This window comes from Hemicordylus capensis, chromosome 3, assembly GCF_027244095.1.
Source record: "Hemicordylus capensis ecotype Gifberg chromosome 3, rHemCap1.1.pri, whole genome shotgun sequence".
Lineage (NCBI taxonomy): Eukaryota > Metazoa > Chordata > Lepidosauria > Squamata > Cordylidae > Hemicordylus > Hemicordylus capensis.
Genome location: NC_069659.1, coordinates 164,004,192 through 164,027,459, shown reverse-complemented (window position 1 = coordinate 164,027,459; position 23,268 = coordinate 164,004,192). Strand labels below are relative to the sequence as shown.

The window sequence follows — 23,268 nt, the reverse complement described above, 5'->3', positions numbered from 1 at the left end:
AATTTCCACAGTGAGGTACACTGAAACATTATTCAGAAGCCATTTCAAATACAGAGCCCTGCAGAGTACAAACTGAAAAGCAGAAGCTGTATAAAGAAACCCATTTAGGGTTTAGTAGCAGGGGGAGCGGGTATTAAAACTGTGTTCTCCTCTATTTAAACCTCCCCTCCCACTTTAAGTTTTAAACAGAAACATTATTTAAACTGCTTTAGTGGCTAATTCAGTTCAGATCTTGAACCCATGCTAAGGTTGAGCTGCATTGCACTTTTTGTACTTCTTGTGGGGGAAATAATAAGGGACCTTTTGTTGAACGGAAAATGAATAGCACTCAGTTCCTTCTTAGCAAATGAATACATATTCTAGCAATAACAATTTTATATGAAAGACAAAATGTGATGGATGGGAGGCTGAGTGGCTACCATTGAGTTACAGCCATTTGTACTACCTTTCAAAAGCTCCATAATAACATGGTAACAATGTTGGTTTTTGTTATTAACCAGTAAAGACACTAGTACTTCCTAAGAAAGTGCGAGAGCTGCTAATTAAACAGCTGCAGGCCAATGAAAATCCAGTTCCCCCTCAGAATGTACAATCGCTTTGTTACTTAAACCAGGGCCACAAGCTTGTCTTTATCTGAAGTCACCAGTCGCTAGCTTGTGTGGTCAACTAAGGTATCAGTCACATAAGCTCTTTCAGCTCATGTAAGCGCTTTCAGTCATTGAAAAGCAGTCCGCCCATGTCCAGTTTCAGCCCTAGCAACATGCCTAGGAGGAAGCTTTTGTGAGTGCTGCCAGGCATATGCTGGTACCAGTCACTATGGTCAGTGTTTGATGGCAACCCATGCCAGGGGAAGGAAAGTGTGACTAAGACCCTAGTCGTGTCCATCTGCGAAACTTTATTACAGATTTTATTGAGTATTAATAACGGTTTCTATAAGGGTTAGTTTGAACCTGTATATGACTGCAGCCCTCTCTAAAAGCGGAACTGCATTGTAAGACAGTGGGCCAGTTCAGATGAACTTCAGCCCACCACCACTCCTACATGCAATAACTCTGGGGTCATAGTGTGAATATGCCCACTCCTAGGTCACTCAAGGATGTGCCAACATGATCATGGCACATCCTTTAATTGTGTGAGGGGGGTGGTAACCTGAATCACTCCTCTACATATGCTAGAAACCCCTGGCGTGTGTAAAGAGGTGCTTCAGATTATCACCCTGAACGTGCAATTAAAGGATTTGTTCTGACTGTGTGTCAGCAGGTTCTTGAGTGACATAGGGGTGGAAGCATTCACACCATGGCCCCACCATTATCACTTGTAGGAATGGTGGCAGGTTGAGAGTCATCTGAACTGGCACTGTGTTTCCCAGCCTTTTTTTTTTTGGCCTTTTTTTTGCACATTAATAGACACACAGAAAAACTGGGGCACACTGGCCCCCAACACATATTATTTCCCCCTACTTTTGCAGTGGCAAAGCCACCACACAGTTTTTATTTATTTATTATGCACCCGGAGGGACAGGTCCTTTCAGGTGCATTACAGGGAGTGTTATCTCCGAAGGTGGGGAGTCTAATTTCCTCACTTGTGAAGATGATTTGCTCCTTTATGCACCTGCAGGCATCACATTATGGGGTGAGTCACATGCAAAGGCAGAAAGTTTCAACTACTCACTTTGGAGCTGACTCAGAGTGAGTCAGCATGGCACACTAGCCAGTATCCTGTAGCACATTAGTGTGCCACAGCACACCAGTTGGGAAATGCTGTCATTCGTATAAGAAAACCAAGATGGCTGCTGAAAAACAGCAGCTTGGTATTGAGGTCCGTCCCCCCACCCCTGTAATGTGTACTACAACTTATCCCATGTCCTGATGTAATTAGGTTGAGTGCTTTCCCATCTCTGTTTCCCACTGAGGTAAGTTGTACTATATATTACAGTACTATATATTACAGAGGGGTGGGGTAGAACTTGACACAAGGCTGCCATTTTTAGCAGCAGCACTTTGTTTCTTACAAGTGTCACCTCACCTTTGGTAATACACTTAAGATGGCGCAGCAGGGAAACAATCTGCCTAGAGAGCAGGAGGCTGTTGGTTCAAATCCCCACTGGTATGTTTCCCAGAATATGAGAAACTCCTATATTGGGCAGCAGCGATATAGGAAGGTGCTGAAAGACATCATCTCACACTGCGCGGGAGATGGCAATGGTAAACCCCTCCTGTATTCTACCACATGGCTCTGTGGTCGCCAGGAGTCGACACCGACATGACGGCACAACCTTTCCTTTCCTTTCCTTTCCTTTCCTTTCCTTTCCACTAAGCTAGGCTAGGGAAACTGAGAAGGTTGATTCTAAATGCATGACACAGAAATATATTACACTGAAAACAATAGATTTAGGAACAAGAACAATCTGTTTTTACCAGCAAATTGCAAGTTCAGAGTCAAGCACGCAGACAGAATTACTATATTTACCTGAATCCAAGGCTAGGGTTTTCCCAAGTTCTTTGATATTAGAAATGATGAAGTTGTCTTAAATTCAGAATCCTGCTCCTTTTGAGTAACTGCAGGTACAATTTATAACCCCCTTTTTAAAGGGGGTCATCTTAAATTCAGAGTCCTCTCAAGTTTGAGTAAATACTGTAGAAAATTGTTTTGGTGCATATTATTTTCTACCCCAAAACACCACCTTTCGACTCAAAATAAGAAAAAATAATTAAAAGCCTATTTACATGAGACACTATGCGTAGATGATAGAATGGTCTACAAATAACCTTATGAGAAGTAACAGAATCCTACAAGCCACTGGGATGGGGGGAAAAATTAAACATCAAAAGATACTACAATGTGTGTGAATCTGATCCCATAATCACCTCAGCAAGGGGTACATTTGATGACATCCAAAATATGAATGCAGACATGCATGTATGTACAATTTAACATTTCTATACCTGTAAGTGACCCCTAACAACAACTGGAAAATGTAACACTTCCCCTGGATAAAATAAATGGAACAAATTCATATTTTATAAAGTGTTCATTCTCCTACATTGCACATTTCCTTCATAGCAGAATTTGGATTTGGCATTGATAACAGTGCCACTGATTCATTTAATATATGTTATTTTCCAAAGAGGGTGTTTTGTTTTGTTTTGTTTTGTTTTGTTTTGTTTTGTTTTGTTGGCTGATTTCTAGAGAGATCGGAAAGAACCTTCACAGCCACAGCCACAAGCCACAGCCAGAGCCACAAATGAGGCACAGTAACTGCTACAGAATTTAGCTCATGAATCTTTATGCCCATGTTGCAGAGAAACATGCTGGTGGAAATCTGTTTAGGTTGGCATGTTAGATTCAGGAAATATTTAAGCTGGAGAACGTGGGAGGGAAGAGTCTGGTTAGTAAATCTTATTATTTATAGAACTAGATTTTGCAAATATGAATAAAAGCTGAAACTCAAGAAATACTGTAGAGCATGTGTGGTGAAATGGCTTGTATACACCCAGTTTTGCATGGTGAGGGAAATTCCAGTCGGGTTGAAGTTTCTAGACTTTAACAAATAAGGTTTTCCTTTTTAATCTGTCCTTTCCCTCTCATTAACCAAGCAAACATAGCAGCTGCTTCCACTAGCAACGAGAAGATAGTGGTATTGATAGTTAAATGTCCTTGCGCTTTTAACAACCTCTGAGGCCTGGCAATCTCCCTTTCCTGTTTAGGATTCCTCCCCTGGGATAACCTGCCTATGTGAAGTTCCAGCTCTTAGAAGTTTCACTTAGCTAAAGCAACTGCAAAACAGAAAGGTTTTCTCTCCCTTCCTTTTTCTCTAGGGTAATGTGGTAGATGGGTGGGGCACACACCTTTTGAGTGGGTCACAGTACCCAGCATAGGCTGCTGGAGAAATGGTCACCTTGTGTCATTCGCTAGAAATGGCTTTAGGTACTCCTTTCCCACACGGTAAGTACTCAGTACATAGTAAGTACTTTGGCTTGTGGTCCAATACTCTGCGGCATAGCGAGATTGAAGGCACCTCAGGTGCATACTCTGGAGTGCCCTGCTGGCTCCTCACACACCGCTTTGAGCCCTCCCCCACCCATTTGCTTGTTGCTTTGCTCCCCTTGCCGCCCCTTCACTCACCCACCACTTTACTCCCCCACTGCTGCCTCCCCCACCCAGCAATGGCAGAGGCATGCCTGCTTTCCACCAGCTCCAGCCCCTGCGCTCCAACCCAGTCTGTGGCTGGGCCTGGGAAGTGGCAGCGAGCAGCAGGAGTGCTGTGTGCCATGCTGGGGATGGGCTGGCCAGCAGGGGAGGGAATGTCGGAGGAGGTGAGTGAGGCAGCTTCTATCAGGGCGAGGTGGCTCTGGGAGGCAAGGTGGCACAGGTTCTTCGGACCCATCTGTCCTATTGTAGCTCCACCCCTGCCACCACTGATGTTCTTAAAGCCTCCATGCTCTTCACTCCTAACTAGGCAGCATTGGCTCGCGAACTCTACTTCTCTACCTGCTAATCTGGTGTCTTGTGAAAATGAACATCTGATAAGTTGGGTGATGTTCTCTTGCCATTCTCTCCCTCATCTTCACAGGCATACTTAGAACTCAGAAAAGCTCACTGATCTAGTGAAGTTCATGCCCATAAAAGCGGGCTTTTAGACACTGTTGAATGTGCAGGCAAGTTTTGCCTGAGCTTCAAGTATTCTGCATACAGAATGTGCAGTAGGGTTGTGTGAAGCATTACCAGTTTCATTCAGGGGCTGCCTCAGTGCTTCACAGGGCCCCGATTTGATTCGGTGCTTGGTGGTGGCTTTGCTTCACTTTGGCCTAATTCAAAGCAGTCAATAACACAAAGGGGGAATGGAAAGGATAAGGACCACGTTGGCCTGTGTCTGATTTCTGGGGTTATGTTTTGTGCTTTATACATCACTGATAACATTAAGGCATTAGGTTTTTAAAAATGTATAAAGGGATCGAGAGTGGATCAAAGGGTTTTCACTGCTGTCAGATTAATCCTGTTGCTTGAAGGTTTTCTTCTGGACTATGCAAGATAAGTCGCACCATAAATCACAACAAACATATCATGAAAATGAGTGGAGCTTTCTTATTGGAGGGATAACAGCTCCCTTTGTAACAGCCCAAGATGGGAGGGCTGGGCATCAGAGAACGCCCAGCAAAGGAAGTAAAGACGTTGCTTTTATTATTGAAAAACAGATGTGTTGCTCACCAGAGCATTTGGACAGAACCTGTCCTACTACATATATGTTTACCGCATGCTTCAAAATTAAACTCTTTTTCAGCTATACTTAGTTAAGTTCACGCTAAAATGATTATTGAAAAAAGCATTAATGCAAATTGTGGCATTCATGAATACTCTGCAGATCAGTTGCCCAGTTATCTTCCTAAACTGGATGTAGTGAGTCTTTCCAATCTTTAAAACTAAAAATAAAAAACTTGCCCTCTTCACAATATATTTAAGAATAGCTTATAACCTCATAAGCTGAAGAGTAACCCTTTCTGAGATAACAAATGAATTACTTTCTTTATAAAAGCACCCCCCCCCAAAAAAAACCCCAAACCCACCCTTTACTACATATTCTATTAATCCCAATGCTTCACGTTTTTGTCAAGACTTTATGAAAGGGGACATTTGTGTCACTAAAAGTAATTATTTTTGTGCTTCTAAGTAGACTCACTACATCCAGGTATTTGAAAAAGCCTAGGCTTATGAAGGGAAAGTTTTCTGGGATTATATTCTCATTATAGAATGATTAGAAACTGTTTTACCTTAAGCCCAACATCACAGAGCTTCATGCTTCTGAATATATTTCACCACACAAAAATGTCTCATCCACAGTAATAACAATTCTTTGACTGCACAAGTCTAATGTGACAATCTGTAATATTCACAAGCAACAGATTTGTGTCAAACTCCACTCCAATGTCTTTGAACAGATCTTGCGAATGAAACCGTAGTAGTGGGGGGAGGGATTCTGAATTACAATTTTACATTTGCCATTCGCTCTATGTGGGACTGTACATGAAGACTGATCCAAAAAGTCAAACAGCATAGAATGTGGCTGCCAGGTGGTTCTTGGGCGTCAAGGGGCATAACCATGTTACACTTTGTGGTATCATCTACAATGCCTATAATGCCCTATGCAGCCTGTGGCCTCATTCTTGAAGGATTACCTCTCCCCACATGAGTGTGCCCACCCCTGAGTTAATAAAGGGGGGACAGTTCTGTTCCGTTACCACTGGAGGTTTTGGTTGGCAGTGATGGGTGAGAGGCACCCAACCTGTGGAACTCCCTCTCATTTCTACCTCACCCTTCCTGCAGGGAGTTCAGGGAAACAGACATTATTCTTCCCAGCCTCATTTTCTCCTCCTAGCATACCTGTGAGGCATGTTAGGCTGAATTGCCTTGCCCATGCCCAGTGAGCTTCATGGCTGAGTAAGGACTTGAAGCTGGGTCTCTTTTCTCCTAGTCTGCCATTAGCCCTGTTTAGGCGTTCAAAAGAATACTGCTGAACATGATTACAGCTGCCTAAAGAGAGTTAGAAGTCCTGCACCCGTCTGTCAGTCATCTCCCTCCACTCACTGCTCATGGAACAAGCAGCATTTGTGTGAAGAGGGAAGCCCTGTAATCATGATGACAGGCGCTTCCATGATTAGCCACAGGGGCGTAGCAAGGTTGGAGTGGGCCCAGAGACGAGATTTAAAAATCCCCCCCCCCAAGTCCAGGGCCTCCACACACCCCAGGCCCCCAAGGATTTAAAGTCTGATATTTCAAAATAAGTATGCTGCCTGGAAATACATTTCACTGAATACACACACGCACACTTCACAATATATAGTGATAGACATTGAGTACTATATATTTGTGCTACTTTTAATGCCTAGAACACACTAGAAACACTAATTATTAAAATGGCCTCCTCGCTGCAGTTTAGCAGGGGAGACTTTCAACCATGGAGTGTGAGCCTAGGTATGTTTTCTCAGAATTCTGAACAAATTCAGTAAAGTTTGATTCCAAGAGGTTTTTCACACGGGGCTTTTAAAGCCCTTTAACACACATCTCCTCTGGAATGGAGGAGCTGCATTCACATGTTGGCCAGATTTACCCTGAAGTCCCTGCGAGTTATTGGGGAGCAGTTCACACACAAGAAAAATAAAATAAAATAAAAGCACAACACATGCTTCACAGTTCTCACTCAGACCTCCTGGGTTGCAAAACAACTTGAACACAAGTACATTTATAAATGAATGAATGAATGAATAAAATAAATATAATATTGTTTGTTCCAGAAGTTTTTATAATTTTCTGCCATGAAACAAGCCACTTATAGGACTTTTTAGATAGTTTTTTTAAAGCCAGAAAAATTTCCAAGCTCTTTAAAATTAAATATTCAGAGACTTCTCAGTCTCCCCCACCCCATCAAAGCCCTATGGCAAGCAGATCCCTATATATCGGGGGAGGGGGTTAACCACAAAAAGGAGTTCACATTCTACCTGGCAAATGCTGGGCTGCGCTGGCTAGGCTGGGCAGGGGGTCTGCTGCAGAGAACTGTAGGGGCCACTCTGCCTGCCTGCCTCCTTGCTTGCTTGCTTGCTTGCTTGGGGCCTGCAGGCCTACTCCAGTTCAGGCTTCACTGAGGCCTCCCTGGAAGCCCTGCCCACCCACCGATCAGCAGATGGGTGAGGAGAAGGAGCTCCTAGCAGCTTGTCTGCTGCTTCCATTGCCGGCCAGGAGGACAAGCAGGAGAGAGGGCAAACAAGGCAAGTGACTGAGGGGCCTTGGGGCTGGGCAGGGGGCAATGAGGAGTCATGTGAGGTGTCTCTGGGGGGCCCCTCCAGGCACTGGGGCCCCCAGACACCTGTCTCCCCTTGCCTAATGGTAGTTCTGCCCATGATTAGCCACTTGGTGTGCCCCAAGCTGCTAATCATGGAAGTGCATGCCATCATGGCTAAGATTGAAAAGATTCCCTCTTCACACAAATGCTGCCCTTTCTGTGAGCAGCAAGAGGAGGGAGATGGTTGGCATGCAGGGGTGGGACTTCTGTCCCTCTTTAGGCAGCTGTAATCATGTTCAGAAGCATTCTTTTGAATGACTGAACAGGGCTATGCTAACCATTACGTCACATGCAAATGCCAAGGTCTGACATATTTTCCTACACCTCTATCAACCACTGCAGTGCAGTTTATTGCTGCAATCTACTTATTTACTTGGTATGTACTTTTAAAAATATGTTGTTAGTTATTTAAATATTTGTGATGGCAGCAGTACTCATCTGATGGCACTGTCTAAAAGGAGCAGACCTGCTCTCTGAGGGCAGAGCTAGAATCAGTGGGCTGAAACTACAAGGAAGCAGATTTAGGCTAAGCATCATAAATAATTCCGTAACTGCAAGAGCCATTCAATAGTGGAACAGTGTGTCTCGTACATTATCAATTCTAGCCACATTCACATATAACACAAAACCAGAGTTGAAGGGGCTAGAGGCTGTGAAACCTGGATGTCTGAATGCAGGACACCCCCCTCTAAACTCTGGTTTCACTCTTTTGGTTCTGCCCTTGAAGAGTTTCCGCTCTTCAAACTCCAGTTTAAATCCTTGGGTTGTAGTGAGTTTCGCCACCCCAACCCGAGGTTGAATGCACCCGGCATTACATCTAAATGAATGCACCCGGCATTACATCTACTACAGGCTGTGTTCCCTGAAACTGGAGTTGAGGGAGGAAGCTCCTCCCTCTGTCCAGCTGTGATTGGCTGTGCGGGCTGTCCTTCATGACATCTGACTGCAGGCTTTCCTGTTCCACAGGAGAGCAGGGTAGGGGTGGGGAGTGGAATCGCAGCTCCACTGGACCAGCAGCTCTGCATGTGTGAATACAGCCTCTATTTCACCGGAGACAGAGGCTAGACAGGCCTCTGCTACAGTATCTGTCTGAGATGCTGTAGCAGATTCCTTCACTCAGCAGGGGCTGGTCTAGAAGACCTCCATTCTCCCCTCCAGCTCTAAAATTCTATTATTCTATTTTTTATCTTTAGTACTATTGGGGAAAGGATAATTAACAGGCCTAATCTTAACTGCAGGTTAGTTCATTACGAAACCTGCAGACAAAAAGTCAGAGAAGCATCGTATTTACAGTCCTATAAAAGATGATGTAACCAGAAACTATCAATATCACCCTCCGCCCTCTGACAAAAAAAGTATCTTATGACTAGAAATATCATTATTTCAGAAGAACTGAAAAAAGAATTCAGGATTGCTGACTCCTCTGTAGATATAACACAAGACAATATTTATAATCCATTCCATTCCGAGGCATTCAGGAATGGGCCAAAGATAACCATTAACAACAAACAGAAATATTGAGTGTGTGCAAGGGAAAAAGAAATCATTTGATCCACCTAATGCAAGATAACCATAAGATTTATAAAGAAGTCTAAAAGAAGAGGATTGAGTATGGATTTATGCAATCCCCTTTTCCTATGATTTTTGTATATATTTATAATGCTCTTAAACAGACTCCATATTAAGCTTTTCTTTGAAAGGAAGACAGTGGATTATCATTTTCAGAGGCATTATTCAGACAATCCAGCATCCATCATCTGATGTTTTTCTCTCTGGAGGAAACTTACAGCCTGGCACCCGACTCCCATCTCCTCCCCGCCCCCCTGTAGCCCCCATCTTATTAAAGACGTGCATGTCTCAAACTCTTCCTGTGCAGTAAAATAAAATGTGAGGAAATGTGACTGACTATACAACCAATGTACAATCATAAAAACATAATTGAAAACCAGGAATATATTGCGTGTGACTATAATGCTGCTAATTTTCCACTAGCATTGTAAAAGAACAGATGCGCAGCTAACGTGCAGTATGTGGTAGAGTGGTTCATGCAATTATTACAATCTTACAATTATTCCTACACCTTTCAGTTTGCTAAATACCTGCTGCACCCACAGATTGCAGAAAAGCCTTTTCCCTAGAGCTATTTTTAAAAATCCTCATCAAGGGGCGAAATGCAGTATGTATTCTTAGGATGGGGAGAAAATTTCATTAAAATAACCACTAGAAGGCACTTAATGACATGGCAACAGTCTGTAGAATGGCTATAGTAATCCTTAACCAGTATTATTTGTAATGTTATATAGTACTGAAATAACTACATACTTTATGGATCTATCCACTCTTGACTAGGCCCTGGGATTCTACCTGTGCTGAGATCAGGGGCAGCCTTCAAGATAATCCATTCCCTTTCCTTCCTCTTCTCTGGTTCTCTTACCAAAAGTAGAATTTACTGAACTTGGGCAGTTATTTGAGCACTTATTTGAACACAGGGGCCAGGTTCAGATGTACAGGATAACCACAGTTCATTGTGGCCAGGTTTACAATTCCTAACTCCAGTTTGCACCACAGATGTTCAACAAACCACAACTAGCAAAATGGCATTTGCAAGAGAGGGGAACCCTGAGCCTGCTGTTCAGCCTCCCAACGCAATCCCAGCCAGTTCCAGGGTGGGTGGTTTACAATTGGGCAGCCACAATTAGCTATGATCTAGAAGGGGCATGCCGAGCATGATCAGGCATTTTTGGAATGCACTGAAAGTCCTTTAAATGCCCTGCATTGTCAGCGCTGCTTCAGCCAGCCATGGACCCCCCCCCCAAATAGACACCCACACCAAGAGCACCACACAAGCTCAAATTCAAGGTGGGGGGGGCAGGTTGGGGGCCTGGGAGGATGGAATCCTGCTTTCGGAGGGGAGAGAATCCCGCTGTGGGAGGGGAGGGGAAAATCTCTAAATTCACTAGAATGGGATATTGCAGATGGAGGAGGGCAAAGGATGCTGGGAAGTCTGCCCCACCTTAACCTGGCAAGATGTCACAAGGGGAGACTGGCAGAGCAGTCCAGCCAGACCCATCACAAAGCCGCTGCAAGCAGCTTGCTGCCCAGTGGACTATCACTCTCATGAGAGGGCCAGTCTACTGGGGATATGCTGTGCCTACCAAGGTGTTATGCCCACCATGGACTGTGAGCACGAGTTCGACTCGTGTTGAACCACCCATGAGTCGAGTCGAATCACCCACTTAACCACCAATGAATCCAAGGGGGACCTGCCATCATGGGGACCCCAGCTTTCTCTGTTGAAAAACAGAAAATAAATCTCCACTACCCTCCTCTCCTCCAATCCCCTGAAGCCTTGCACGCACTCCAGAGGACATACTCGCACCAAATGTGCCTTAGACTGACTGCGTGCATGACTGTGGAATGGGCCAACAGGACCGCACATTTAAACACATTTAAAAATCCTGGGTCCACTCCTTCTGTGTGCCATATGCAGATAAGCAGGTGCAGGGAATCGTACGAGACAGCACTTTCGTCTTCTCCCCCAGCTCTGGGGCAGAGGGGTTGACTGCAGGGGCCACAGGTGAGAGCACACCCTGTGCACAGGTGTGTATGGCCAGGCAAGGGGGCTCATTTCTGAGGCACCTTGGCCACCATCCTTGGGATCAAGAAAGCAGGCTCTGGGATACCCCTGTCCACCACTTCTCAACACTCAGCAACACAGCTCTACTTGGAGCACCCATGGTCTGCACTCTTGTAAGTGGGCGCTGTCCACATGGGTTTTGGTAGCCACCCTCATCACAGAGGAAGTATCACTCTAAAACATGGAGTAATTCTGATCCTGCTGGCCGTGCTCATGTGTAAGCCTGGGTTGTAAACCCTCTCACCACCCAGAGGAAGTGGCTGGGCCCCACTTCCCCACCCTTTCTTTGTAAAAAATGGAACAGATCCCACTAACCTGCCCTACCTTCCTTCCATGTAGAAAGTTTTGCATGCACCCAGAAGACATCTAAACGCTCCACATGTCATTGCCCAGATGGGAGGGGAGGGAGAGACACTGGGATGAACCTTTAAACCTAATAAAGATCCTGGGTCCCACTCCGTATGTGCACCGTATGCAGATCTGCATGCATTGGGAATCACGGGAGAGGGGAGCCCCCACTGGCCTGACACCCCATGGGGGGCCCTTGTGGAGCACTGTCAAAGGTGCACACGTACACATGGGCAGCCATGCTGCCAGGGGGCACAGTTTTGCAGGTGCCTGTCTGAGGTCTCCAAGACTAGGAGAGCAATCTCTGAGGTAGCCCTCCCTGCGGCTCACCTGCACATGGCAACCTGGCTCTATTCAGAGCCCCCTTGTCCTGACACTATCATGAGGGTGGTCAAAGGTTGAGGAAAGGGGGGTATTGCCCTCACAAATCAGTTATGCTTTGTCCAGGCTCTGCAATGGTTCTTCTCATGAGTTGTCTGGGGTGTCCCCATGGCCTTTCACTCTCCTGTCTGGCCAGTGAGCTGGTGACCAGCCTTATTCATGAGTAAGCCTGGGGGGGGGCATGAACCCCCAAAAGAGGAAGGGGGCTGGGCCCCTCCTTCCCCAGTCTTTCTGTGAAAAGAATAGAGCTAGGATGCTCTGACATCCCTGCTGGTGGGCTGCCTTTCAAAGCTTTAATGTAGCACCCTCCACCCAAAGTATGTGCATGGACCATGGAGACAGGGGGCTGTGGCATGGACCCTTACACCCATTGAAAATTTCCAGATCCGGCACAGCGTGGCGCCGTATGCAGACCTCCCAGCATGGGGATTCCCGGGAGAGGAGAGCCCTGATTCCCAGCCGACTCAGGATGGTGGGCTCAGCCTTTGGGGCAACAGGCAGTGGTGCACACCCACACATGGGCATGCAGGCTGGCAGAGCACAGGGTTTGACAGCAGCTTGGCGGCAGTCGCTGAGACCAGGACAACACTTGCCCATATGCCAATCCAAGCAGATTTTCTACATAGAGCATCCTCCCTCACTCCCCTTAGTCTGCCACAAGAGGGGGGGTATGTGGGATAATGGGGCCCTGTGCAGCAGACATTGAGAGTACCACCTCGTGGAACTAGAGTACCATTTGATAAATTTTGCACTAGTGCCCAAAGATGGTTCTAAGCAAGACTTAGGGAGCAAATATCCCCACCCAGGGAAGGGGCCCCCTCCCCACCCTTTCTATGTAAGCCCCCCTCTCCCACACACACACTTCCTGGATAGCCTGGCAACTCCATAGCTGCACGGCTGACAGGAGGGGTGTGGCTGGTTTTCTGAGAGGCTGCCAGAGAGAAGTGATGAAAGCATGGAGCAGCCACTTCCTTGGGCAGGTTTGTGCTGATGCCTCTATGATTGTGGTCTGTAAATGGGCTCAGAACCATGGTTATAGCCGAGTCAGCAGTTGGGTGTAACGCTTTGGTGGGAAAACCACAGTTGTTGGTGGCGAAGCTTAGAGAAAACATAAGGTTTCAACTGCAGTTTGGCAAGGCAAAATGGAGTTAGCAATCAGCCCGTAATCACAGTTTTACAGGCTCCAGTGTACTGCAGTTACAATCTCGGCTAGCTATAACTGCCGTTATTCTGTACATCTGAACCTGGCCAGAATTTTTCAGTGTATTTGCTACCTTCTTTCCATCTTAAGACAACCATGGGAGGAGCTCATGCAAGCCAGAAGCTTCCTCCAGGGCAAATAATGTGAGCAAGCCCCCTACCCTGAACAAGATCCCAGTGCCGAGGGGCTAATTCACATGTTCATCAGCCCAGCTCAATTTCTGCAGTATCTATCCACTTATTGTATACACATATTCCAAAGGTATGTTTTGTTACATAGCCTGAATGGTTATAACCACAAACATCCTGCCAGGACTGAACAAAGCTTTAGTCCTGAGGATCATCACAAACCACTGTTGATGCTAAGAATGTGCACGGAATGGATTTTACATTCTGTTCTGAGTTTGGAACGGAATGCAAAATCCTTGGGATGGTCCATCCACTGGAACAACCCATCAAGCCAGTTGTTCCAACAAAACAACCCCGTTCCGACTCAGAATATTACAAGCACCATTTTGGACTCCAAAAGGGCACTCTTCTGGCCTCTTCACATGTGCAGCAGACATTTGGGTGGTGGTGCTGACCACACAAATGGCTGCCATGCATGCACAGAGGCCAGAAGAGCACCATTTTGGCATCCAGAATGGTGCTTGGAACATTCCAAGTGTTCTGAGTCAGAACGGGTTCATTCCATTCCAAGTTTGGAACAGGCCCTTCATTTGAAGGATGTTCTGTTCCAAGCTCGGAACACTTGAAATGGCCCAGTTCTCAGTCAGAATGTTCCGACCGCAAACCATTCTGCACATCCTTAATTGATACAATGTCAAGTTTGAGTCCTGCATGGAAAGCAAGTGGTATTTAAAGTGAAGTGAGGTAGAATAAAGAACTTGGTTATGAATGGCAAACAGCAGCATTGTTTCAGTATATGCTTATACAGAGTTTGTATGAAAGCATTCCTGGAAAAGCCAGACCCTTTCTGTTATACTCAGCTTCAAGTAAGGTTCATCTAAAAAATACAATGTTTTCTACTACTGCTGCTACTACTATTTATGCACTGCTTTTCAAAGAAACATTGCAAAGCAGTTTATGTAGGAAAATAGAGGAGGAGGAGGAGGAGGAGGAGGAGGAGGAGGAGGAAGTTCATTGTCCCCAAAGGGCTCACAATCTAAAAGAAACACACCAGCAACAGCCATTGGAGGGATGCTGTGCTGCACTGCAGGTGAATAGGGCCAGTTGTACTCCTGCTAAATATGAAGATAATCACCATGTCCCTGCTTTGCTACTGCAAATTACCAGCAAAGACAACCATGGATATCAGTTAAAAGGCTTGTCGATTTTGAAGGCAGATATGTGTTGCTTACACAAAAATCATTGAATATGTTAATAATTAACATATTCAATAAAATATTTGTGTAAGCAACACATACAGCTGATTAAGATTTATTGGGCAATTCATATTCATAACATTGAATAGCAGAGATTAATCCCTCCCCCCCCAACAGCCCTGCACAAAGCTTGTTAACGTTGATGCTGTCAGCTGACAACATAATTCAATGGATTCTCACATCCACTGAATCCATTCTCTCATCCATTGAATCAACATGTCTTTCCTACTTTTGGAGAAAAAGTTTATTTTACTATCTTGAATTCATCATTCTGGTCTGCATGATGGATTTAAGGCAAAAGACTAAACAGTAATTTAAATGAATTTACAATACTTAAGTAAACAATACAATACAATATCTTAATGTTCTAGAAATAAGCAATGTATTCATGCTGCTGCTGTTCGTATTAAATACTGACAATCAGTGGTTCTTCCAATACTTACATGCAGGTAAGTTCTATTGAAAGTAATAGGATTCACCCATGTGCCACTGTGCACAGGGCTGCAGCAGCACATGTCAGAGAGCCAAAGTAGCAATATGGGCTTCGTGGAGAAAATCACTCAACACAACCAGAGCTGCATTTATGAGAGGAGGGTTATTTCTCTGTTGCCTCATTTTATATCCACCAACATCTCATAGACAAAAATAACAACATACTTGAAACACTTGTGTGTCAAACGCAGTTTGACTGTTGAATCAGTGGTGATGGTGGTGATGGTGGTGGTGGTGGACTTTCAAAGATCTCTCCTAACCCAGGCATTCTGTACCCCCTGAAAATATATCCTTGAGGGTCACGCATCCTAAGTAAGGGTTAAAAAGCTTACAATAGGGAGAAAAGAATGATGTGAACAGTAATGAACTCATAACACACAGGGTGGCATCAATGGTTGTGTGGAACCTCAGTCGAAACTGAGCTCAGGAGTGTGTGCTCTCTACTCCCATCCCCATTTGAGGCCCTAAATCCTTTCTAGAGTAGAATATTCTGAGAATGGTGAGTTCGGACATTGTGACCAGTCTTGGCTTATCCTAACCTATTTACCTCATCAAACCCAAGATCTGAACCCAAGGGTTGAAGTAAGACTCAGATCTCAGGTTCCCTGAAGCAAATAGATTAGGACAAACTGACCTTCGGGGTTGGAAGACAGGAGTGTGTCCCAGGGCTGAGACTTAACCAAGGTTCTGTGCAACATCTGAAGCCGCCCACAGGGACTTGATGCTTCCAATTGTTCCATTATCCAATTGCTCTTATGGTCATTACAGTTTTATTCCTATCAATGTGAAACTTTTTTTAAAAAAAAAGCCTTCTCCACTGTCCTGACCTTTGTGACTACAGAAACTAAAGATGCTCCTTATCTTTGGAGGCAAGTTCTTAAGGATTTTAAAGATAGTCATCAAGTTGTCAAGTTCATCTTTCATGTGCTGTTCTGTTCTAAGCATTCTCACATCTTTCAGCTTCATATGAAAGGCTTCCCAAATCCTTTGTCATCTTTGTTACCCTCTGAATCTGAGAGTTATAATTCCCCAAGAAAGAACTGAACAAAGAGTAAAACCAACGTTTAATTAGGAAAAGGTCAGGCCAAAAGCAAGCAGTGACCGAGGAAGTCTGAGGAGGCTTTGAGTTGCTTTGCTCCTGTTCAAAGTTTATTTTGTCCAAAAGTGTAAGCTCTAAGAAAATGTGCTTGCCTGGGGAGTTGGACCAGCTTTCAGATTCTTGCAGTAACTCTTTGGCAACTTACAGAAGGCCATGGATTCAAATCCTATTCCCTAAAGATATCTGCAGTAAATCATTGATATTCTCTACCCCAAGTATAGGAAGAGTTAGAAGACATCCTTGATCTCATCCAACACAAATATGTCATCATGGACTGCATTATAAAGTGATAAATTCTAAAATGGTTGAATGATTATTCTAGCATAGCATCAATTAGTTCAGGTTTTGCAAAGAAAATTAATGTATTTTGGTTTTGCAAAGAAAACTAATGTATTTGATTTCCATGTAGATCTAATGAGGGTGAAAATCTCGGTGACAACTTAAAAAAAAAATCTCCCTAAAGGATAGTCTCACACACAACCCTGCACACTGAAAACCAAAGCTAGAAAGCAAAAATCTGAAATCAGAATTAATTGACTGGCCGGAAATAAACTCCCCCTGAAAACTCATCTTTTTTGTAAGCAAGCAGAAACATTTGCATTAGCAGGATCAAATTATTAAACAACATGAATTAATCTGGATTCCTTTCTTGATTTTTTTAATTATATAAGGTAAATAATGTTGTTATTTATTATGATTCCCCCCCCCCATTTTTCATTGCACACTGGTCTGGATAAGAGGCAACTGGCAACCAGCCAACCACCATTTCGGGTACAAGGCTGCCCGGGATGGGCAGGCCGCGGCAGAGGCCCTTGGGAGGACATTTTGGAAGCCCACCCCCCACTGCAGTGGAGGATCGGACCTGGGACCTGAGATCCAGTCCTAAGTGCGCCCCTGGTGGGAAGAGTGTCAAGGGAGTGATCCCTGAGCCTGAGGTGTGAAAAGCGGTGTTAAGAACATTTGTGAGATGTTGGTATATTAGGAAGCCTGATTCAATCCATGTTTTGTCTGTAGGTCGGTCTTTTAAAACTTTCTAAACTTCCCAAGAAACACTAGATAAACACGGGCATCTCTACCGCATAGTTATATACAAGAAACCTTTAGCAAGGGCAAGTCAACATTTTCTCAAGTGTGTTCTGGCAATTGATGGGCGGCAGCCAGAAAGGGCCATGCTGACCTCCTGAATCTGTTCCAGCAGCTGTTCGCTCAGCAGGAAGAACAAGCTTCCTCATTCCAAAAGCCACCAATTACGACAAAGACAAACCTCTCCCGTTCCTTCAGGCAGTGCAGGCATCAGTTTGTATAACACGTAGGGCTACCTATGGCAATGCCTCTGTAGCTAGTGATCACAAGGCAAATGATCACTTTACATTACACCTCACTATTAGTTGACGTACTCTTTTCTTGACAGAAACCTGGGTATTTCTTTACATAATCACGGTTATTTTTCCTGTGTTTAAGAAGCTTTTAAAATTACGGAGCTGTGATTCACATTTCTTCTGTTGATCGTAAAGTCTCTGGTCCACAGGCATGGTCGAAGGCCTGAGGGCATATGATATAGTAACTGTCGGGCGCAACCAGTCATCCTTACCTCTGAGGATGGAGCGGCAGGACGCTCCATGGAGGGTCCATGGACAGGCAGTGGCAGGGGAGAGGAGGGAATCAGCCTGCCGACAGGCGAGGGCCGGTCTGCTGAAGCCTGAAACAGGCCACGGCAGGCGGAAGCTCCAGCCACAGAGAGTGTGGAGCAACTGCCAGAAAGGGCTGCAAGGGAGGCACACAGTAAGGACGTCAGCAGTGCACCTCCCAAGGGAAGGGGGCTGGAGAGGGAGGAGGGAGCTCAGGCAGCAGTTGTAAGGGTTGTGGGATGATGGGAAACAAAGCAGGGCATTGGCCCAACACCAGGGGGTGGGAGGTGCATGGCCTGTGAGGAGGCATATCAGGTGCTGGCTGGGGGTGAGAGGCTGGCTGCTGGGGAGTGACAGGAGCCTCTGGAAAGGGGGAGACACAGAGACTGAACAGCCAGGGACAGAGGAAGGACAGGGTGAGGCTTAACCCCCTCCCCGTTACCATTCTGAGGCCTAACTTTCTAAGTCCTGCCAGGCTGAGTTCTGGGGACAAAGGGGCTCTGGGCCGGACAGTAACCTTGATGAAGCTAACCAGATCTGGGTCTGGATGGTTGACTGCCACAGAACCCTAGGTATGCCGCCCTAAGTTCCATGAGAGAAAAAAAGAGAAGATAGAGATATTAATGCAATAATTAAACAAAATGATTATTTGATTTCTTCTGACTTAAAAAACCTGTGTATAATCAAGTTCAGTTTATTTGCTTACAAGAATAGCTCAACATGATATAAAAATCACATTCCAGTCATAGGAAAATTAGGGCACTATGTTACAAAGTGCAAATAAAAGGCAGTGTTACTTGAGATAAAAATAGTGGTGGGCAGCAAATCAGGAAATATTACTAGCAACCTTAAATACAAACAGTAATATCAAACAATCACCATTCCAGCACTGCGAAAACTCAGGCCTGCATGAGTTGTGACCTACCATGCTGAGTTCAGCCCACCAGCTGAGGTGACAGCGGCACCCTGTTTTTGCCTGTCCAGGCAAGCAGGAGAGACAGGGCATTTATCCAGCCCCAGCTATGCTGCTATGTATTGCCCATGGGCTGCATTTGGCTTAATAGATTTATGTCATTAGTAATAATTAGCATAACAAAGACATTTACAGGCACTTTTCCCCCCCTTGCCTTTTTCTCTATTTTACATAAAAAGGCAAAGCCATATGTGATCCACTAGTGTCCTTTTTTTTTTTTTTTTTGTCACATCTTTTTCAAGTTGGATGAAGGCACTGCCACTGTGTAAAAGTCCATCCTGCTCTTTTCAGAGTCTCATCTGACAAGAAACAGTCAAAAGTCATTTAGCGCCTGACATTGATGTAACTTTGCCATGAGCAACTAAAGCAATTATGAGGCCTGGTTTGGGCACAGCTGAACCACCTTGATAAGGAGGCAGTGAAAAATGACACATCACAGAGGCTGAATAGTTTCATCGGCACATCAGTAAATCAGCATGAATGTCCCCAGTGCTCTTCATCTCTGATGATAATAGAATCATCTAACAAGGGAGGAGGGCTTTTGCCCCCACCCCCATGGTTACTGACAGATTGGAAGGGGCTGGGAAAGAAACACAATGGATTTGAGAAATTTATTTGCATTCATAGATCTAGCTCTCATAGAGGCAGCAACAAATCTGTGTCTGGACTGTACCACTTTACATTGTAGGGAGGGGCTGACATGATGGAATACTCTCCAATGTGGGGGATATTCTTAGGTGTAGAAAGCTAGCTTGTCAGGGAAAAGGCTAGACTAGAATTCTTTTCTCCAACATGCCAGTTTTCCATGCAGAAAATAGTTTGTATGCAGAACCATTTAATAATGTGGGTCACTCCCAGCAGCTGGAAGAGGTACAGCCAAGACACAGATTTACCCTTCATTGGTAAACAGTATTGCAATTTTGGGAAGCATTATCCTAGGATAAACACTACACTCCCATACACTCTTGCTGAGGAATAAGTCCAGTTGAAATAAATGGGATAATTGCAAGTAAACATGCTGCATATCATCCATGGAAAGGACCAATGCTCTTTCGGATTATTTAAGAATATTTCTTTGAACCTGCAAACTGTACATAGCTGAATTAACACATAGGGCTGTAGATGTAATGCTGGATTTTCCCCATTTTTAAACCAGGCTTTCACATCTCTAGTAGGGATATGTGAATCGATTCGGGTACAAATCAATTTGTACCCCAACCGAGCTGATTCGGGTTGTTTGGGGGCAGAACAAATGACCCCTGTGGTCCATTTGCTAGCTTCGGGTCCAAATCGAATCTCACCAGATTCTATTCTAATCAATTCAAGATTTTGATTCCTCCTATTAATTCCCCCAGATTCCCAGTTTTCATTAAAAAAAAAAAAAAGCTAAGCTAAGCTCCATCCCTTGTGGAAGTGCAGTTATGGAGCAAAATGTGTGGTCACTAGTTTTCAAGTGTTTGGATTCTTTGGTGTATAATATTTCCTCAATGAATCCTTATGAGGATTTATTACACACCTTCATTTCTTCTATTCATTCTGACTGCCTTTGGACAGTGCCATCTGTCAACTATCATATGCCAACTACTCCCCACTCCCACCTGCAAGGCAGTAGGGTACTACTCAGTTTACATTCTAGGAATTTTTCCAAGTGTTTAGACTCTTTGGTGTCTAATAGGGATGGGTCCTGACTGGTCCAGAGGCCATTGTAAAGGCCTCCGGACCGTCCGGACCGTTTCGGACCTGGCCGGTCCGGTCTGGGTAGAGGGGGTTCCTTTAAGGGCGGGGAGGGTTTACTTACCCCTCCCGCCGCTTTGCCCCCTCCAGCGCTCGTATTTACTGTAGAAATTGGGGCGGCAGGATACCTCCCTGCCCCCCTTCTTTCTCCTCAATGTAAAAGGCTCCAACAAGCCTTCTGCGCACACGCACGCCGCGCGCAAGCTTCACGTCTCCCCGACGCCGGAGGCCTGGTCTACCCGGCCTCGGCCCCTGCCAGCAGGTAGACCGGGCCTCCGCCGGCTGGAGGCCCGGTCTACCCACTGGGACGTGGCCGGGTAGACCGGGCCTCCGGCGTTGGGGAGACGTGAAGCTCGCGCGCGGTGTGCGCGTGCGCAGAAGGCTTGTTGGAGCCTCATAGAATCCACACTCAATACCTCAGAAACAACAGAACCTTAAAGACGCATAAACTTCAAAAATCACTTTAAAATCACCCCTTTGCCCAATTCCTTTCAAGTAATTCTGATAGCTTCCTTGCCCACCCTAGGAAGTACCAGCCACCACACTCCATTCTACGACACCCGACGTGAAGCTATACATTTTCCCCCCGACGTGAAGCTATACATTTGCTGCAATCCTAATTATTCTCTATGAGGAATTCAAAAATACTTTAACAATTCACCAATAATCAGAGGAGGGTCCAATTGCCTTGGGATTTTTTGGGTGTTAGGCACCCCTGTCTGTCTACCACCCACCCCGCTTTTGTGCCCCTAGGTGCTCCACAATAGGGGATATGGACTGGTTTGAGTCCCATTATACTCTATGAGAAAAATAATTAAAAATATTTCAAATATTCATTAAAAAATCATAGGGGTGTCTGATTGCTTCAAGGTTTGCATGGTTGTTGGCACCCATGGGTGCTCCACAATAAGGAATAATGGCCTGGTTCGAGTCCCATTATATCCTATGAGAAAAAATAAAAATAATTTTCAAAAATTCATAAAAATCGTACGAGTGTCCGATTGCTTTGGGATTTGGGTGACAGGTACCCCTGGGTGCCAGCTACCATCCTACCAATTTTTAGGTGTCCTAACCGATCCAAACTGGTCCGAACTGGTCCAAATCGAACCACCTCCGGTTCAGTTCGAATTCGAACCTGCAGCCTGAACCTGATGACTGGTTCGGTTCGGATCCAAACCGCCCCGGTTCGGATTCGAACTGGTTCAGATTCTAACCGGTTCGCACATCCCTAGTTGGCACATGGGATGCCACTGATTCCCCACCCCCCCAACCGCAAAGCAGTGGGGTCAAAATCAACAGAAGAAATGAAGGTGTGTAATGAAGACACCAAAAATTCCTAAAAAATAAACTGAGTAACCCAATGTGTGTGTGTGTGTGTGTGTGTGTGTGTGTGTGTGCAGTTGACACATGGCAGTTGACAGTTTGCACTGTTCAATGACAGTCAAAACGAACAGAAGAATGAAGGCATATATTGAATCCTCATAGGTATTCATTATGAGGAAAAGTTATTAGACACCAAAGAATTCAAACAGTTGAAAAATAGTGACCACACATTTTGCTCCATAACTCTGCTACTACAAGGGCTAGAGTTTAGTGTTTTAAAACAAATTGTTCTAGTAAAAACTAATCAGCCTACTTTCCTTTCACTGTCTCTACAGCTGGACTAAATTTGGTGCAAATAAAGGTCCATAAGTTAGATTTCTTGCACCTCAAATGTTCATGTGTCCATTATCTTGGATCGGGGTGTATGTCATCATTACAAACTGCACAATTGAGGTGTCCCCAAGTCTCACTCACTACAGCTGTTCCAAATTTGGTTCAAATTGTTTAGACAATCCTCAAGTTAGTGCACTTGTGCTTCAAAAGTTTATGCATCCGACATCTTGGATCAGGGTGGATGACATCATCACATACTACACCACTGAGGTGTCCCTGTGTGTCACTCACTACAACTGTACCCAGTTTGGTTCAAATCAGTTAGTCCACAAGTTAGCCTACTTGTGCCTCAAATGTTCATGCATCCACCATCTTGGATTGGGGTAGATGACATCATCACAAACTATGCGATTGAGGTGTCTCTATGTGTTCCTACAGCAGCAGCAAATTTGGTTGAAATCAGTTAAGCAGTTCACAAGTTAGCCGACTTGCGTGTCAAAAGTTTACGCCTCTGCCATCTTGAACTGGTGTGGCTGACATCATCACAAACTATCCCATTGAAGTGTCCCTGTGTGTCACTCACTGTAACTGTACCCAACTTGTTTCAATTTTATTTATTTATTTATTTATTTATTTATTTTTATACCCCGCCCCTCCATTATACTACTGCTTGGGGCGGCTCACAACAATAAAATAGATACAATATACAAGAAAAGAAATAAAATTATTCAAATTAAGTGAACAAGTTAAAAGTCAGGTTAAAAACCACAATCAGTATTAAATTGCAGATTAAAATTTTTAAAAGCTAAACATTGAGAATTATAAAAACGAAGAACCTAACAAATATAACCACAGAAAGGGCATTAAAAAGTCTCTTTTAAAAGATGTGTTTTAAGTTTTT

At 44.7% G+C, this 23,268-nt stretch overlaps 1 protein-coding gene across 6 annotated transcripts in view; it reads right to left on the bottom strand.

The window, feature by feature from the left end:
* Positions 1–23,268, bottom strand: part of GPC6 (glypican 6) — a 1,119,686-nt gene that overhangs the window by 629,605 nt on the left and 466,813 nt on the right. The window lies entirely within an intron of this gene.